A 19056-nucleotide genomic window follows, 5' to 3' on the forward strand; every position below is an offset into this window, starting at 1 on the left:
GCTCCACCTTAACTTCATGTCTAGACAATATCTGCCCTCTTTCTTTTAGGCCAGCACGAGCTACTCCCTCTAACCCTTGGTTATATGATGTTATTCGTGAACATCGGACGACACTCAGGGCAGCAGAGAGGAAATGGCATAAATCAAATCACCCATCAGATCTAGCTAAGTATCAGTCTTTGCTCTCATCCTTCTCGAATGAAGTACACACAGCTAAATATTCTTATTTCCAAAACAAAATCAGCAGCACCTCAAACTCACGCACACTATTCAGAACATTCAACTCTCTGCTCTGTCCTCCTCCTCCACCCCCCACCACCTCCCTATCTCCAGACGACTTTGCACAATTCTTCACAAACAAAACAACAACTATCAGCAATCAGTTTTCACCCCCACACACTGTGGATTTTAGATCAGCCACTTCCACGACCGAACATACTCTCTCCTCATTTTCCACACTCACTGAGGCTGAAGTATCTAAACTTCTCCTCTCCAGCATCCTACCACCTGTCCTCTCGATCCCATTCCCTCACACCTCCTTCAAGCCATCTCTCCTACTCTCCTACCTGCACTCACACACATCATCAACACATCGCTCTGCACTGGCACTTTCCCTACCACTTTCAAGCAGGCTCGGGTAACTCCACTGCTTAAGAAACCCACTTTAAACGCATCACTCATAGATAACTACAGACCTGTCTCTCTCCTGCCATTCATAGCAAAAACTCTTGAACGAGTTGTTTTCAACCAGGTTTCATCCTTCCTCTCACAGAATAACCAGCTGGACTCGAACCAATCCGGTTTCAAAAGGGGCCACTCCACAGAGACTGCATTACTGTCCGTCACCGAAGCCCTGCGGATAGCTAAAGCTGAGTCCAAATCATCAGTCCTTGTCCTCCTTGATCCATCTGCTGCCTTTGACACGGTAAATCATCAAATTCTCCTGTCCACCCTCTCATCACTGGGCATCACAGGGACTCCGCTCCATTGGTTTGAATCTTATCTCACAGGTAGGTCCTTCAAGGTTGCCTGGAGAGGAGAGGAATCCCAAGCGCATCAACTGACCACGGGGGTTCCTCAGGGCTCAGTGCTTGGACCTCTCCTTTTCTCCATTTACACTACTTCATTAGGTCCCATCATACAGGCACATGGCTTCTCATATCACTGCTATGCTGATGACACTCAGCTCTACCTTTCATTCCAACCAGACGACCCCACAGTAGCTGCACGAATCTCCAGCTGTCTGGCTGACATCTCTGCATGGATGAGTAAAAATCACCTACAGCTCAACCTGGCAAAGACTGAGTTCCTCATCTTTCCCGCCAGTCCCACTATGCAACATGACTTCACCATCCAGCTAGGTGCATCCCTGATCTCCCCTTCAAAATCAGTCAGAAATCTTGGAGTTACATTTGATGACCAGTTGTCCTTCAGAGATCACATTGCTAAGACAGCTCGCTCTTGCAGGTTTGCGCTCTACAACATCAGGAAGATCAGACCGTTCCTAACAGAACACGCAACACAGCTTCTTGTCCAGGCCCTGGTTATTTCTAGACTTGACTACTGCAATGCGCTTCTGGCTGGACTCCCCTCTTGTGCGATCCAAACACTTTGAATGATCCAGAATGCAGCGGCACGTCTGGTCTTCAACGAGCCCAAAAGGACCCACGTCACACCACTCTTCATCTCTCTGCACTGGCTACCACTCGCTGCTCGCATCAAGTTTAAGTCGCTGACGCTTGCCTACAGAGCCACAACGCACTCAGCTCCTGCATACTTTGACTCGATTCTACGTCGTCACACCCCCACCAGAAGCCTTCGTTCAGCTAAGGAGCGAAGGCTTGTGGTACCATCACAGAGAGGCAAAAAATCCCTCTCCAGAACATTTTCACTCAACGTTCCCAGCTGGTGGAATGATCTGCCCACCACCATCCGAAATGCGGATGCATTGACAACATTCAAAAGTCAACTAAAAACTCATCTCTTCCGTGAGCACTTAACCTCCTAAAAAAAAAAAAAACTTTCCTTTCCTCTTTTCCTCCTCTTTCCCGCCCTACTCTAGCCTGTGCTACACTGAGAAATGTACACGGACCAAGTATTTCAGGCACTTGTTGCGCTCACTCGACTCTTCACAACCAATCGCTTATTGTACCCCCAAGTTGTAAGTCGCTTTGGATAAAAGTGTCTGCTAAATGCATAAATGTAAATGTAAGCGGCTTTTAATAAATTTGTAATATTTTTTAATAAATATTACAATAGCACACAACTAAATTACTAAAACTATAACATTGAAATTAAACATACTAAAAACTACAAATAAAAGCCAATTAAAAATATAACAATAGCATAAAAATAATAGTAAAATAAAAATGTATACATACACAAATTAGATATTTATAATAAAAAATACAATCGAATATCCAAGCGGTTTGAACCCCATCTGAATTGTAAGACAATTTAAAATTGAATCGCCAAGCTACTTTCTGCATTAAAATTCTAAATTCACATTCAAATACTTTGAATGTGGCTCATCCAATTAGATTTCAGAGTCTGCTGTATAATATGATCTTAACCCTCTAGGCGCCACGGTCGAGTTTACTCGACAAGATGCGGCACTGAATAAAATGGCCGATTTTGTCAAATAGGGTGTCAAATTTCGTTCAACCTCCCCTCCACTAGATGGCAGACATGTCATACTTCATCCCTGATTCAAAACAAAATCTTTGAGCAAGAGCGCATTGAATCAGTGCAAACAAAAGTGTGCAAGTGAGCAATTTTATCAGAGCAATATTGTCAATGTCAGCGAGTATTTGCATTAGATTATTATTATTATTATCTAATGGCATCAATAAAGCTTACTCACAATGAAGTGTTGGGTCTTTTTTATTCGCGGACCCTAATTCTGGAGGGGAATATCTGCCTTCAGAAGATGACGATGATTCTGAAAGTATAGCCCTACACCAAGCACAAACGGTGAATCCTTTGCCCAATGTAGATGGTCCTTTGCCCAATGTCAGTGGTGGAAACAATGTTTCCCGGGGTCGGAGTGTTCATCGCAAAGTTAGCAGGTGTGTTATGCTGCCTTCACGTGCTCTCGGAAATTTCCTAATTCCCACTTTAGAAATCGTGATTACAAGCTTGTTGCATTCAAGTGCTTTGTTGTCGGAGTGAACAGGAATCATGTGGGACACCGGGTTATTCTGGCCTATTTATGGGGAAAATCTTATTAAAACCAACATCATATGCAGTGTCCCATGCACCGACAACCATATAAACATTCCAGATAGTCCGCTTTCTGCTGATTCTGTAATTTCAGTCAAATGCAGGCTATTTTCGCTGTGTACCAAACATACAATACGCTTAATATGATTACTCTTACATGTAAATATGTACTACATTAATGTCAAGACAAGACGACCTAGCTGTTTTGGGGGGAAAAACAATAAAACCACACCTGCCACAGAAGTCTAGTTCTCCCCGCCACCATGTTTAAAGCTTATGACACTCCCATCTCGGGAATTATTTCCGAACTTCCCAGTGGTAAACACGACATCAGAGGGTGTTCATGTGCAATTTTTACCTAGGAAACTCATATTTACGATAATTCCGATAGCACGTGAAGGCAGCATTAGTGTTGTGGGGAACGAGGCGGGAGATTTTTACCGCGCTAGCCATGAAGCTTTGTCTTCTGACCGTGTGCCTCTCCACAATCGCGGCGACAGTATTGTGGTGGAAACTTTGTCTAATGCCACTGGGTATGTTAGACGAGGTCGAAGTATTCATAGGACAGTTAGGGGGCAACGTGGAGGCAGGGTGGGGAGTCGCAATGACAATGACAGTAGTCCAAACTCTCGTCTCTCGTCATCTCACTCATGATCTCTGCCTTGCCGTGGCGAGTGAGCTTTTGAACTAAACAGGTCTTGTCTACTTGTGTTTGTGGGTCATATGAATAATATATATGTGCCCCATACAAGAAATCAGAGTGCCTACTGTATGTAGTAAATGGAAAATCTCTACAGCAAAAGGCCGACAGCTACATGCATTCGGTTTGTTTCTACCATTTATTAGTAATGATTTACACAGTTTATTTACCATTTACTATTTACCTGATTATTCAGTATTGTGCAATATAGCATACAGAAGGTGAGGGACATTTTGGGGGCAAAGAAGTGCTGCATTTTATTATTTAAACGTGACTTTTCATGAAAATTCTATAAATCAAGATGGCCACCACCATATGACATCATAATATGCAAATTAGATGGGAAAATGTAATCATATACATAAACTTTTGGTCATCCTTAATATTTCTCTAATTTACAGAAAGTCTCTATCTTTTATCACTTTTAAGATATAGCCTTTTGAAATTAAGATGTCAAAATCGAACGTTTTAGGAAAAAAACTCTGGCACCTAAAGGGTTAACTTAACCATATTCCTCTAAACAACGCTGATGGTCAAGACTAGAAAAGATAACTGTAGAGTTCATCGCGGGGGCAAAAGGAGGAGCAGGAAGGTAATCAGAATCAAAGCACCAGTCTTGGCCACTGACATAACGGCACGGTGAAATTCAGTCAATGCCCTTTACTGCAAACAGCTCGATTTATCTGGTCTTGGTGGAGATGAACTGGAACCACTGTGTTTTATTAGACCTGATCTGTAGAGGTTGCAGGGGTGGTTTACCTACAGGCCCAGGGCTCATAACTCCTGCCAGCAGAGAGGCTTCAGCTAAAATGTTCAGCGTATCCCGAGAGACTGATCAGGGTTTGCTCTCACAGCTTGTAAAGTTTTATTAGAATTTCGATATAAATCCACAGATGGTCTCACTGAATGGACCATGGAGCATTTACTGTCTCTCAGTAAACACCTCTAACAATAAAGAACCTGTAATTTCTAAGTAAAATGAATCGATTCAACAAGAGAAAACGTGAAACCTTTGAGGCATAAACTACTGCTAAATCTATAGGTTAATGAAAATAGGTCATTAAAATGGTTGCATTTGGAGGACACTCTGTATTCAGTCTCTGTACTCTAGCCTAGAGACAGAGCACACAGAACCAGGCAGACAGAGTCATAGAGACAGAAATAGAGACATGGAAAAAAAAAATGGACAATTGAAAGAAGAAAAAAAAAACAGAGGAAGAAAAGGAATGATTGACAGTTGGCATCTGGCTGAAGGATGTTTCGCTGAAGCAGCTGGTGTCTCAACGAAGCTGAAATCAACCTACAACCTTTAGAATAAAGCTTCTTCAATGGTTGTACCAATTCTTTGTGGCAGCTTATGAAAGTATAACCCACAAGGATAAAAAAATATTACTTGGAATAAAATAAACATTATATGAGATTAAATAAAATATGTGACCTGTGCTGGCAAAATGAGTCGCAATGAGCAAATTTCCAAAAATGAGTTAAACCTTCAAATTGAAGCATGATTTGTTTGAATCGGACAAAAAAAAAAGTCGAAGTCGATAGAGTCAGCAAAGTCAATTTTGAGAAAAATGTAGTTAAAGTTTTCTGAAGGTTCCAAAAAAAAATGAATCATCTAGCAACCAAACCATAAAATCCCTGGTAATAACACTAACTTTGGCACACAAAGTCAATACCAAATATCTATAGGAAAAAAAATATATATATATATATTCAACTTTTTTTCCCATACCACCACAATTGTTTGATTAACATTAAAGGGGTCATATGATACGATTTCTTGTTTTCCTTTCTCTTTAGTGTGTTATGTAGCAGTCTGTGCATGTATAAGATTTGCAGAGTTACAATGCTCAAAGTCTCAAACCCAAAGAGATATTATTTGTAAAAGTTAAGGCTCAGCCACGCCTTCCTAAAGCGTTTCGTTCAAACACGCCCCTACAAATCTACGTCAGTCTGTGGGGGCAGACTTTCGTAACACCGCCCAAATGTATACGCAAAGAAAGACACGTAACTTTTACACTCGCTGTAGTTTTGTTGCTAGGGCTGCAGCTATCGATTCTTTTTGTAATCGATTAATCTAGCACTTAATCGATCGATTAATCGATTAATCGGATAAAAAATCTGGTTTTTAAAACAACCAAAACAAATAATGCATAACGAAAATGAAGAGGAAAAGCAATTTAATTTATTAATATGCACAACAGGTTTCATGCTGTAATCTAGCCCTGACATCAAAGTAAATATATTTTATGTAGATTTCTACACCTGCAGCATTTACCATTAGACTACTAACAAATAATATATAATTTCTGGGGTGAGCCTATGGTAACCTAGCAACCTGTTACGGATAAGTTTTCCGTATTGTTGTTTTTGAATAGTGCACAATCGCTTTGTGCACAATTTAAAAGCATTTACTTGACAAACTTTATGAGGACGAAAGTGAAAGCGACCTGGCTTCGGGGCTTGCGCACGCCTGTGTGTGTGTGTGTGTGTGTGTGTGTGTGTGTGCGTGGCAGCTATAAGAACGGTAATCAACTTACATGAACTGTGTAAAACATGCAGTTACTATAGTGATTCTGGGCATCTAGAATCTAAACTAAATTCAAAATGTATCACGCACTATGGTGCTTCCTGAACATTGAACAGCGGTCCGTGTGAATCAGATCCCTGCGCGTATAGTGCTCGCATAGGAATTTAACGAGGCTTCGAGGCAGAATTTTTGCCTCGAGGAATTTTTGTAATCGAGTTAATCGAGTAACTCGATGAATCATTTCAGCCCTAATTGTTGCCGCCGTCGTGGAGACGTAGTGTTTTTCGTTGCGAAAGCAAAACTACTTTCTTTGGACTTCCAAAAGAGGGGACAATTAGAAAACAGTGGTTAAGCTTTATAGTTACAACACTGTTCCAGAAAAGTACAACCCAAATATTCGACTGTGTGCTGCGCATTTTTCAGAGGACTGTTTCTAGCACCTGGGAGAGTACAGGCCGTTTCTATGTATTTGTCGTTTCTACGATAACAAATGCAAACTTACCAATCTGATACATTCTAGTCCAGTCGCGCTGGCAACACTGATCGATCAGCTTGGTCATCTGCATCATCCGGATCAGATTCGGGCTCGAATTGATTAGGTAGGACCGACATCATCATCTGTCAATATTGCTTTGCTTTGGGAGCCGATGTTCCAAATATGGTAAGGACCGTGACATTTCCGCACGCTTAAAGTATTCGGGCCAATCACAATGCAATAGATTGCTGGCCAATCAGAGCACACCGCACTTTTCAGAACGATGAGCTTTGTAAAAATCGACGTGTTTCAGAAAGAAGGGGCATAGAGGAGCAACAATAATGTACAGTATGTGTAAAATAATGACATTGCATTAAACCAAATACACAAAATAAAGTTCTTTTTAGAACCCTCATATGACCCCTTTAGTGAAACAGACAGTCTATATTTAAGACCTACTGTACCGCTCAGATCTAAAATAATGTAACACATCAGATGTTTTTCCTCAACGGTTAACCAAACGTTCACACAAGACCTAAAAGATAATGTTTGCGTGAATACTCGCCAAGACAGATATTTTGAAATACTATAATTCTGTGTATATTGGGATCGAGCGCTGTCTGAGGGGTTGAGCGCAGGCGTTGGATCTGTCAGTCAGCGTTATTGAGATCGTTTTCATGGACAAAGTAATACATTTAATTAAAGTAAAAAAATAATTAAAAGGTAATGGAAGGGAAGGGAAGTGAAGTGAAGTGGGGGGAAGGAAGTAGGGAAGGAAGTAGAGAAGGATAGGGAAGGGAAGAAGAAAAGGAAGAAGGGAAGGGAAGAAAAAAAAGAAGAAGGGAAGGAAAGGAAATTTACTTTGAAAAAAAGGATTTCGGATTGTCAACAAGTCTTGTTTTTCAACCCCTCATCTCCTGTCATGCCAAACACTTTTCATGATCCAATCAGTTCCAATCAAGTCAAGTCTCATCCTATGGTTTTTTGGTTCAATACCTAAAAATGTATATTGCATTACAGGAATGCAATTGGTTTTAGTCGACTTAAAATCACTAGTTTTCTAAAGAAAAAAACCTATACATTCTTTAAGATCTGCTATGACATTATATGGCATCAAGCTGAAATGCTTGTTTGGCTCTAATTGGAACCTTTATTTTAAAGTGTAAAAAACATATTTTCTGGACCAATGCTGGCATGTTTGTTGTTGTAAACTTTGTCCAGACAGTATCCATCTCCCCCATAATGTTAAAGAAAAATCACTCTCAACTGTTTGCCCTCGCACCCTTAAAGGCAACCATCACAGCTTTAGCGTCATGCTAACTCCTTCACAATAGGCTTTAGAGGGACTGTGCAAATCGCAGTGGCTTAGGAGTGCTCCCGAACAATGGCTTCTTGTGTGTGTCGTGAATTCCTACTGCTAGCAGATGGCCAAACTTCTCCCTTTTATTCTGACAGAACTGTGGGGCTGTGTGTGGGTGCGATAAAGAGAGATGGTCTATGGTGAACTTGTGTTGACGAATTAAACCCACCATTACTGTTTCAGCCAAGACACTAAGATTCTCTACTCTAGATTATAAATGTTAAGACTGCATAAAGATCACAATGTTAGCCGGTTCTATATAGTAGTTATCACAGTAGGCGCTCAAGTCTCAGAACTAAATGAAACCGTGAAAGGTCTACAAATTAATACATAACTGACAAAGTAAGCCAAGTCTGAGTCAGCAGATAAAAAAAACACCTTATACTATGGTAAAAAAGTTTTTTTTTTTTTTTTTTTTTTAAGAATGAATACTTTTATTCAGCAAGGATGCATTATATTGATCAAAAGTGACAATAAAGACATTTTAAAACAAAATTTTATAAATACCGTAAATACTGTTCTTTTGAAGATTCTATTCATTACAAAAGGATAAAAAAAGTTTCCATAAAAATATGAAGCAGCACAACTGTTTTCAACATTGATAAAAATAACAATAAATGTTTTTTGAGCACCAAATGACGCTGAAAATTACATTTTTACATTATTACTGTTTTTACTGTATTGATCAAATAAATGAAGCCTCAGTGAGCATAAGAGACTTCTTAAAAATAATTCAATCTCACCAACCCTAAACTTTTGAATTGTAGTGTAGTTTTATAGTTTTATAGTAATTTAAAAAAAAATACTTATTTTACAGTGGTGGTCAGAATTATTTCACATTATGAATTAAATGTTTTTCTCCAAAACACGTTGGCCACAATTATTGGCACCCCTAGAATTTGTTATGAGTAAAATATCTCTGAAGTATATTCCCATTAATATTTAAATTTTTTAACACACCAGGGTGACTAGGAACATGAAATTGTCTAGCTATGACTTCTTTTTTCACAGGTGTTTGAATATGAGGAAACACAAAAGGCCAAATTCCCTTAATCATTCATCACAATGAGTAAAACCAAAGAATATAGTTCTGATGTCCAGCAAAAGATTGTTGAGCTTCACAAAATAGAAAGTGGCTGTAGGAAAATAGTTAAAGCATTGAAAATCTCCATTTCCACCGTCAGGGCAATAATTAAGAAGTTTAACTAAAGACGAATCTGCCTGGAAGAGGATGTGTGTCTATATTGCCTAATGCACTCAGAGAAGGAAGGTTTGAGAGGCCAAAGACTCTCCAAGGATCACAAATGGAGAATTGCAGAGTTTAGTTGAGTCTTGGGCTCAGAAATCCTTAAAAAAAAAAATATTCAGCCCACATGTTGTTTGGGAGGGTTTCAAGAAAAATACTTCTTGCTCATCCAGAAACAAACTCCAGCATATTTAGTTGTCAGACATGACTGAAAATTCAAAAGGGACCTGGTTCTGTGGTCAGATGAAACAATAAAAATAGCTTTTTGGTAGAAAACCCACCAGATGAGTTTGGTGCAAACAGTAATAAAAAATACCCCATGGTTAAAAAATACAGCTAGCCATCACAGTTCCCTGACCTGAATCCTATAGAAAATGAGTGGGGTGAACGTAAGAGAAGAACTGACAAAATGTAAAATATGTACCTTGAATGCAATGTAAGTCGCTTTGGATAAAAGCGTCTGCCAAATGCATAAATGTAAATGTAAGCACCGACATGGAGCTGGGAATCTGAAGGATCTGGAGAGATTCTGTATGGACGAATGGTCTCTGATCTCTTGTCAGGTGTTCTCCAAACTCATCAGGCATTATAGGAGAAGACTCAGAGCTATTATCTTGGCAAAAGGAGGTTGCAAAAAGTATTTAATAAAAGGGTGCCAATAATTATGACCAACGTGTATCGATGTGATTTATACCTACTTACTTCAATGAAAGGTTCGATTTTTTTTTTTTTTTTAATTAAAGATCAAAAGAATAACCAATGCAGATTTATTTTTACAGCAATATTTGATCATATTTACCAGGGGTGCCAATAATTCTGATCACCATGTGTATACATACACATACACACACACACACACACACACAATATGATACAGAAATGGATGTGACCAAATTAAGTAAAGCAAAAATGATCAGATGGACGAACGGGTGGAAGGCAGGCATACATAAATAGATGAATAAATATGTCCGCTTTTCTTTTTTTAATCAGTGCATTACAGTCATAGTTCCCATGTGGCAGCAAGTATGCTACGAGGATCCTAGATGATTTCCACTATGAAAAAGACTGCCTTCTGCGCATCGCATAACAGTAAATCATTTGGCGAGACGGTATTTTGCATGTCATGCCTCATGACATACACACACAGATAAATATGGGGAGCGTCTATGTGTGAGAAAGACAGAGAGCTGGGCTGGATCTTTCAGTGCTCTGCTCAACAGATGTGAGGCTACAGGCCAAACCCGGAGCGCTCTGAATCTCCAAGGACAGGAATCGCTCAAAAATATACTATTTCATCCTCTCTCTGTATTTCAGCTTTACAGGGCTGCTCTTGACGAGTGATACCGGACAACTAGTCGCCTGATATATCTGATAACAAATGAATGATGTTCCTTCTAGAATTGAGGATTTACAGTTCTGGTCAAAACACTCCACAGCTGCTGTACTAAACCTGCAGCTTTGCTAGGCTTTTAAATGCGGTTTTAATACACTTAAGACCTTTTTATAAAGCTTAGCCAAGTGTGTGTGTGTGTGTGTGTGTGTGTGTGTGTGTGTGTGTGTGTGTATGCGCGCATAGGCGTTGTGTTTACTGTGCTTCCCTCAAGGGGAGATTAAAATAGTGAGTGTTAACATGCTTCTGCGCACATGTGCATACACAAGTGTCGCTAAGCGTAAGGTAAATCAGCATTTACAAACAGCCCGCTGTGGGCCATTGCGTTATGCACTGTCTTGCCTTTGGAGAGACTGTTGTTAGTGATGCCCTGACCCATGAAATGCGAAAAAAGAGAAATGCAGACACATTTATAGGCCAATTTTCACTGAACTGATTCGGATTGTCAAAATGACAAAATTACATTTTTTTTACCTAAATATCACTATTATATTATACTAATTATATTCGAATTTCAAAGGTATAATTTCAGTTAGGGTAAAAAAAGCTTTTGGCTCGTCTCCTGAATTAGATTGCATTAAATTAAATTGCATAAACAATTCTGAACAAAACAGCATCATGTATATACATCATACAAAGAGCCAATGCGCCAATTACACAGACTTCTTTCTGCATATAAAAGTTGAACATCTGTTAACTTTACATGGCACTTTAAACATGCGACTCTCGTGCGAGTCAAAGATGTCCGTCTAGCGCATGTTTACATAGGAAACAATGGAAAAAGTGAGCAGAAAATCTGTTCTGTGTGAACGGCTTGGTAACGGTTTTGACGCATTGCGCTTCTCTACTTCTGCAATGTTTTGAATGACCAACGCAGCAGCGCTGCATCTGGATAGTGGATAGGCTAAAAAAAACATTAAAACGCAATGACTCTTATATCATCGCATCTTGTGCGCCACTGATAAGGTTGCCTGACACACACCTAAAATTCGAATGCACTAGGGGTTGTACAGACTTGTCGACTTTAATGCTCTGCCATGACTCTTTAAGCTTGACGTCGACTAGTCGCTGGCCTATAGAGGGCGCAACAGGATAAGCTATTTCCTAACGTTTCCAACAGTTAAAATGATATATACTTGGAGAGCTCTCCACAAGACATGTTTGATTATACCATCTGGATGCTCAAAATTGATCGGGAGAATGCACGTTTTAAACAGCTTATTGTACACATAAGTTAATCGCCGTTAATTACATTATAAATGTAATCCTTATTGCGCTACTTTATCTGTGTCTGTTTCGGAATGAGCAGAAATCTGTGAGAAATAATGACCCAAAGACAAAAGAATTCATAAAAAAAGCTGTTATTTAGGAGCAATAACCTTGGCAGCGCTATATGTGCAAGCGCTCGGTGAAGAGCGTCAAATATGTCTATTTACAACTTACACATATACACATGGGAGCATTTGAACGCAGGCGTCTATCAGATGTCTATTTACAACATGTTTTTGAAGCGTTGATCATTATAGCCAATCAGAGACATATAGGCCTATGTTGAGCACCATGAACACAACGGCCAATCAGAGGTGCTTAAGGTGCATTCAACAGCAGTCAAAATGCAAGCCGAAAATGCCGGTGTTGTCACATTTTTTAAATTTCAGTACCGACTTGGTGCCCAAGTCAAACTAATGCAACTTTGCTGGCATAAAACTACACTACAAAATCACAAGATCAAGCTTTGTTCTTTTAGGGCTGCAACAACTAATCTATTAAATTGATAGCAATCAATAATAAAAACATTCGGCAATTAATTTGATTAATTGTATCTGCGGCACCATGCAGAAAAAATATCCACCAATCATGGCGCTTTACGTCAGTGAATAAAGCATTTCTTTGGAAACGCATGCTTTAAGGATGCAAGTGCGGTTAAGTAAATTTGAGATGAATTTTCCTTCAGACATAACTTACATTTTACGGTTGTGTTCTTATCTGAAAATGTTAGAACGTCATTTCAGTGTTTGCATTTTTTATAAAGGCTTGTCCTCCTGATAGCAAGCCAGTTTCTGTTAATCTTCACAGACTTCAATGAACAAGCACAATAGAAAGCACAATAATTCTGTCTAAAATATATATTTTTTAAAAGTGTTCTTGACATAAAAAGCAAGTTTAAAATTCTTCATGTAACAAGTAATTGTATTTTTAGGAGAGCAGTAAAGGAACTACTGTAATGGAGTATACAGTATGTGTTCAGATGAGTGAATGTGTTCCTTGTAGTTACAATTTAGTCTGCGCTTTTGTTTTCCTTTGTCATCTATTTAATTTAGTGATTTTAACTTCTACTTTCAAATGGCAAGCAATCAGTTTAACTTTTAACTGTTTAATTTCAGCTACATGGACACATTCAATATATTTGCTTTAATTACCTTCAAATTGCACATTGTTCGGAGGCTGGGCAGGATGTGGAATAACAATTTTGTAAATATTGGATTAAAATGAATGAATTATTGTTTAATAATGAATCAGTTTTTAAAGTTTTCATCAGATTAATCAAATACATTTTCACACAGTTACCTGCGGGGTTCCTCAGGGGTCAGTCCTTGGCCCCATTCTCATTATCATTTACATCATCCCCCCCCGGCCATGTCATTAGCCGCTATGGAGTCTCATTTCACTGCTATGCTGATGACACACAACTGTACATGAAATCAGAAACACACAACTCCATTTCAACAACATCATCTCCGTCTTCAACACTCACTGCCTGTCTGGAGGAGATAAGGATGTGGATGAAGCACAACTTCCTCCAGTTAAACAGCTCTAAAACTGAGGCAATTCTTGTTGGCACTCCACATCAAACCCAGTCTTCCTCCATAACTGGTATAACTATCTCTGGTCATGACGTCCCCCTCTCCACAACTGTCACCAAACTCAGCTTCAAAGCCCATATCAAAAACCTCTGCAAAACATCTTTCTACCATCTCAGAAACATTGCAAAACTCCGTCCAACGCTATCCTTAGAAGATGCTGAAAAACTGGTCCACACCTTTGTCTCCTCCAGACTGGATTACTGTAACGCACTTCTCATCGGGATCCCTAACAAAAGCTTGCAGAGACTGCAGTATGTTCAGAATAGTGCTGCTAGGATCCTGATGAAAGTTCGAAAATACGATCACATCACACCCATTCTCCATTCACTTCACTGGCTTCCTGTTACCGCCAGGATTGAATATAAGGTCTCCCTTCTAACCCATGCAACCCATGCATCTATGGAAAGTATTTTATACTTCTTAAATGATCTTAACTGTAGCACTTTGAGATTTGTTCCAAATGTAAAGTGCAGTACAAATAACATTTATTATTATTATTATTATTATTATTAAATAAATGGACAGATGAATTGAAAATAATCATTAGCAGCCCTAAATTAATCACATACGCATTTATGTTCATCATACAATTTTGAGGTGGCAGCGTTAGGTCACCTAGACTTCAGGGATGGCATGCGACGACCCCAGCGATTTCTCTTGCCCCTTATTCCTTCAAGGACTAAAACTAGATAAGTGTTACAAAAATCCATTATTCAAGGATTCCGGTAGTCGCCAGCTAGTGTTTTCTTTTAGTTCAGGGTAGGTACTGTGTGTGCATATGTGTGTGTGCTGCTTATGTGGATGTTTGCCATATACTCACCTCCTTTGACGGTTATAGTGAATTAATTTTTATAATCTCTCCCTGTTGCATGTAATAAATTACTTATGGTTTAGAATCAAGCGCCTCATCCACAGTTCACCTAACAACAGACCAGCAGAGAAGGAAATCAAAACCCACATCACACCACTACTACAGCTGCGAAACATCTTACGAGCCTGACAATAAACATGAGAGATGTGAGAGAGAGAAAGTGCAGAATATTCAAACGTGCACAAAATCTAATCAAGATTAGAATTTTTAAAAAATGCAGAAGGTGCGATTAAATCTCTGAAGGTCACCCAGTACTGCTGGTTGCCAGTTGCCGTTCCTACTCAATGCTATCAGGAGGCGGATCGCAGAGCACTACCATCCGCACTCCCAATGGTAAAGTCGTCGCATGTAGTTTCTCTACTTAACTCACTAAAGCCGGGTGCACACTGTGTGATTTTGGCTGTCTGAGACAAATTATGCAAATTCTAAAAGATTCCTCTGATCCGAAGCTAAAATCTGAAGTCTTTGAACGTTAGTTTGACATGTTCACCGACAGCCGATCAAATTTCACCTCAGACTCAATTCTGGCAGTGTCAGAAGATTTGGCGCACAGTTCTGCTGTGTGACTTCTCCTACGACGACGACCGTCAAATTGTCTCCATTTTCCAAGACAAACCATGACCAAAATGAGAGCACTAGAGATTTCTTTGTGGCCACCATTTAAATCCAGTGTATAATGCAGCTCACTGTCACCGAACGCATCATTGATTGATGATATAAAACTCCAGACGAGTTTTCTTGCGTGCGTCCGTTTTTAACGCGCCTTGACTATCGTACAGTCTGATATTAATGACAACTTAGATGTATATTTTTCTCTCTGTTTTGGCCTTCAGTCCACACTGAGACGGTGTTATAAGTCGACGAAAACATAGCTTTTTGAAAACGCTCTCTAAAGCGGATATATTTGAAAACCCCGTCTTCGCGTCGTAGTGTGGACTGTGAAAATGGAGGTATTTGAAAACAATGACGCATGTTTAGTCATAAAAGTTTTGAAGATGAATGATAGTTTTAAATCCTTAAAGGATTTCAGGTGGTGTGTTAACATTAGTTTGCGACCAACTTTAATAATGTTTGACCAAATCTGATAATGTATGACCAAATTTAATGAAATAAAGTTTAAGTTGAATTATTAAAATTACAAAAATGCATTTAAGCTTAGAAAATTTTGGGGAAAAAAATATACTAAAACATTAAAGGCAGCATGAAACAGAATTTTGTTATTTCTGCTAACATAAATGGGCACTATGTAACAATGAGAAGATAGAGATAGAGAGCAAGAGAGAGAGAGAGAGAGAAGAATGTTAATGCGTCTCTGCCCTTGGCATCTGGAAGTTCAATTACACTGAAAGTCAAGCAACTGACAGCGAGCGCACAGAAGCACTGATATTTAGAAAGAAAAACAACACTGTTCCAATAATAAAGTCAAAGAAGGACAGACAAGGAGAGAGTGAAATAGAGACATATGACATTCAACCTGTCAAAACTGCTTCTGGATGTCAGTCTGGCTACTTCAAACATGGGGCTCCCTTTGCAAAAAGCTCACACTTGCACAAGCAAAAACATCACAAGACGGATTGAAGAATGGATATTTAAAGAAAGGCACATTCAGACCATCACAGGTGGCAGTGTTAGCCCAGAGTCAGTATTATTCCAGCAGGAGAAAACTTTATCGCCACACTTAATGGCTGACATAATAGAGACTCCTGTTATTACATGTCTTGCGGCCATTTCAGCTGTCAATCATCTCAAGTGATGATTATGAGGTCACATGTTCTTTTTTAAGCGTTTCCACAGTACTGCTCTGTGCACAGTACAAAACAGGGCATCTGTGTCATTTTTAGACAATTATTTCCAAAGGACTGTGTTGTATTAGAGTTTTTGTGTAGGAAAAGGCACAAAAAAAAAAAGTTTTTTTAGATTAAGGAGTGATGTTAGTTTAAAGACAACATGAAATACATTTTAATTTTAACTTAGTTACAGGTTGAATTTTGCACAGTTGTATTAGTGCATGTTTGATTTTTCTACAACTTTTCTACTTCCTATATTTACAATTATATATAAAATTATTTAGAAATTCTATTTATTTTATTCTATTTTATTTTATAAAATAAATGAAATTCATTTATTTTATTAAATTGATTATTAATGCATTACACTTGTACAACATATTTCTGTCAAATAAATACAGTTCTTTTTACTTTCTTTTCATCAAAGAATCCTGAAAAAAAAACATAGCATCATTTTATTTATTAAAATAAATATTTCACAATATTACTGTTTTACTGTATTTTTGATCAAATAAATACAGCCTTGGTGAGCATAAGAGACTTTCAAAAACACTTAAAAAAAAAAAAAAATCTCACAGACTTTAATCTTTTGAACAGTAGTTTAACAGTAAGTCTACACACATTACAACAATTGTTTCCAAACAGACAAACACTGCTGAAGAGTCCATTATTGTGGTATCAACTATTTCAGATAAATCTACCTCAAAAGGCACAATAAAAACTGTGTTCTTGACCAGAATAAGCTCCTAAGTACAACAAAAAAGTCAATAATTTAACATTACAGAAGTTAAATGCATTGCCAATGTTGTCTTTAAAAGGTCTGAACTTGCAAACCAAAGGTCAGAGGTAAAATTCTGTTGGTTAATGGACTATAGTGGCCCTGCAAGACCCTTAACCTTACTGCTCAAAGACTGGATTGTCCCTGTAGCGCTACAAGTTGCTCTGCATAAGAAAGCATCTGCTAAATGACAAATCAGTTCCATTCCCGGTCTCTCAACAGTGTACACAATGAACCAATTACTTTATTAAGTCAAGCATAAAACGACAATAAATAGGGTAGCCTCAATATAAACACGCTAATAGAGTGGCTACTACCCTCAAGGACAGAAACCCGCTGCGTTGGTGTCTATGAGAGCACAGGAATGCTGGGTTCGGCAGAGGCCTGTTTGCTCGCAATCACATCTGTCATGCTTTGGCATTGGGGTTTCTCTGGGGGGAGTAAAAGAACTCTGACATCACAGTTGTCAAAACAACAATCTATCAAATTCATTCGAGATTTTAGCAGTGGATGCAGCAACAAAAAAGACACATGAAACTCGCTGTTATCAAGCTGCGCATGTAATACGAAACACTGCAGAGATATAAAGAAGGCAAACGCTAGAACAAAAAGCCTCTTTAGCATACAAGTCTAGAATGCCTTCTAGGCACTAAACAGATTTGAATCTACTGATGCACAGATTTCCTTTCTGCCGTTTTTCTTTTGCTCGCGAGGAGCCGTAAAACAACACTAAATGCTATTTAGAGATCTGTCCTTGTCATTTTCTCGGTTGTGCCCTGCAGAATCTCTCAGACGTCCTTTGCGTTGGGGCTTGTAGGTTTGTTTTCTTTCACGTCCTTTTTATCTTTGCCATTCACAAACATGCATTACAAGGGTGAATACACAAGCACACAGTCATGCCAGCGTTCTTCTGAATACTGATGGGCTTCTGCTGAAGAGAAGAACTGACTAAAATTCAGTACAGGAGGAGAGGCGTGCGTCCCGGGAAAGGTCATCCATCGTTTGACTGGGACCGCAGATGACCTAGTCCAGAGGGCTGCATCAGCAAGCACGACATGAACGTGTCTATGTGTGTGTGTTCTGCCTCAGCTGCGTAGTTGAACTTGATCCAACTAAAAGTACTTTCTCCTAACCCAGCTTATTGTGCAGAGACTATGTCTAGTCATGCGTTTGCTGTAAAAAAAAAAAGAAAACAAAAAGAAACAAAAAACAAAGATGGATGATGCGTCTCCGCTTCCTTCCACTGTAAAAAAAATGAAGCCAACATATTGCAGAAATGCTCGCTGCCAATTACGTCATTCGGAGCCTGCAGAGCCACGGCGTCAAAGTCCAGCCCATACTCCCGCAAACGTTACAACCCCGTTTATATAGCATCAAAGGACACACTAAAAACCAAACACTTGAACATAAGAACTACTTAAAATGAGAGAAAACATCTATGGGGGAAAAAAGTATTTTAAGTGTAATTGGATTGAAGTGTGTAAATTTACCCAAAAAGTGTAAACACTGGTACTAGGGCTGTGCAATTAATCAAAATAAAGCCAGAATTTTACCGTCCAAACCCAATGGCCAATGGGTGTGAGTTTGGGACGGGACTATCTGATTGGCAATGGAGTTGGTAAACCTGTTTGAATACGGTCATTATTTTTTGCCATTTTATTTGATGATACTATAGCGGCACAGAAATTGCATATCAAGATAAAATTGTTGATAAACTGGTGATAAAATGAAGCGACCTCATGAATATCAGAGAGGGTTTGATGATGGGGATGTTATCTGACACTCAGTTTATATGTCTGTTTACTCAGACAGTTCAATGAAAATGGCCAC

At 39.0% G+C, this 19056-nt stretch overlaps 1 protein-coding gene across 14 annotated transcripts in view; it reads right to left on the reverse strand.

Moving 5' to 3' along the window:
- Nucleotides 1–19056, reverse strand: part of fbrsl1 (fibrosin-like 1) — a 403049-nt gene that overhangs the window by 357102 nt on the left and 26891 nt on the right. The gene's annotated exons all lie outside the window — the stretch shown is intronic.

The sequence above is a fragment of the Gobio gobio genome (genome assembly GCF_949357685.1).
Source record: "Gobio gobio genome assembly, chromosome: 4".
Taxonomy (NCBI): Eukaryota; Metazoa; Chordata; class Actinopteri; order Cypriniformes; family Gobionidae; genus Gobio; species Gobio gobio.